Here is a 1,978-nt window from a genome sequence, read left to right as displayed (position 1 = left end):
ACATATAGATGTATACACATTTATCTGTGTGTATATATATACATACATGCACACGCACATACATACAGATGTATACATACATTTATATGTATTTATATGTGTGTGTGTATATGTACATGCGTGTATATATATACACACTAACAGCTAAATGTGTGTATATATATATAGACAGATGTATATGTATATGTATATGTATATATGTATGTGCGCATATATATGCATACATGCATGTATACATGCACATTTATATGCATGTATACATCTATATTTATGTGTGTATATACATATGTGTATGCATGTACCCGTATACATACACATCCCTACATGCACACGCACTTTCCGTGGCTATTTTGTGTTTCAAATCATGTCGGCGGGAAAAGCAGGGTTAAGGAAGAAGAATGTATATAGGAAGCACACCATTTCATTTCGACAGCGTTTTCCATGTAGAAAGCACATGCTCCTTGTAGGCTAAGTGGATGTCGCTCGTGGTGCCTGACACAATAATATCATCACCAAAACTAGACGTGGGGGTGGGGGGAATGAAATTATATGGAAATCAATAGACCCTGCCTGCTTTCAAGCAACGTCTGTCACAGTGATTATTCTCAAGGAGCCTATTTATAATTCTTGGAGGTAAGAGGCTCACGCTGAAATGTCACTTTCTGTGTGGAGAGTCCTCAGCACAGACAACCATCTTTCTCTCTGCCGGGATACTTAGAGGGGGTATATACGTTTGTCTCTCTGAGGAGCAGAGTGGGAAAGAAAGCTCCTTCCGTACAAGCCTGTTCCTTTAAATGCTGACCGATGGATGTCTCCCGTCTTGTCCAAATATAAGACCCCACTTGTCCAGCACACCCCTATAGACACACTGTATACAGTTAATTTTTCACAGACAAGGTTTTTTGGGTGAATGCCATCTCTTTCATTAGACCAACTAAAGAGTTGGAAACATTGTTCTTTGCAAGCTTGCGAGCACAAGCACCCTTCTTCAGGCACAGGGAGAGTCTGCTGGTGTTGTGCGTTCTCTTGGATGGAACAGAAGCCAAGATGCAAAATGCAGGGTTGTGGAAATGCAAATGCGTGGCAGTGAGGATCCGAGGCCATGGGAGACAATAGGTGTGAATTCATTTTTCATCGTATTCCTCAACAATAACCGCAGGCTAGCCTAAAAGATGACCCGGAATTTATTGTGGACAAACCTAGTGATCTCCAGAGAAATAGATAGATAGATAGATAGATAGATGTATGCATGCATGCATATATTTATGTGTGTTTGCATATATATGTGTGAAATATGTGTGTGTACATACATATATATGTGTGAGTATATACATAGATATATACATAGATATACACACACACACATACACACACACACATATATATACATATATATACACACACACACATACACGCACGCACATATATATATAGTGGTGTTTCATTTTAATCATGGGAAAATGTGGGTTGTGCGTTCCTTTTTTCAAACCGAAAATTGGGGATTTTTTTTTTTAAGCAGAGAAATCCAGGATCTCTGGTGATCTCCACCTGCCACCAGCTCTGTGCACACGTGTGTCCACGGGCGCACACTCTACACACCTATGGGGTGGGTGCCTGTGGGGGGCTGGCAACGCGTGCAGTGCGCATGTGTGGCAGCTACAGGTGTAGCACCTGCCTGGTGGGCATCAGAGGAGCCGCTCTCCAGCTCCCGGCCCCGGCTCGACGGGCGAGTGCTCCGGGAGATGCAACAAGGCGGAGAGCGGAGGTGGGGAGCAGGGGGGGAGGAGGAGGAGGAAGGGGGGGGAGACAGCTGATGTCTATCAAAGCCGGAGCCCCAAGCTCTCGCGAGAGCCTGCCCGCCTGTAAGCCACGAGATGTGGGGCTCAGGTGTAAGCAGAGCGCATCTCAGCCCGGCGCTGGGGTAGAGCAGACAGAGGAGTGAGACCGGGAGGCTGGAGGGAGAGGCTGGTCCGAGGGA

This window comes from Alligator sinensis, unplaced genomic scaffold (assembly GCF_000455745.1).
Source record: "Alligator sinensis unplaced genomic scaffold, ASM45574v1 scaffold1044_1, whole genome shotgun sequence".
Classification (NCBI taxonomy): Eukaryota; Metazoa; Chordata; order Crocodylia; family Alligatoridae; genus Alligator; species Alligator sinensis.
The sequence above is the reverse complement of the archived record's forward strand: the minus strand, read 5'-3'. Positions refer to the sequence as shown.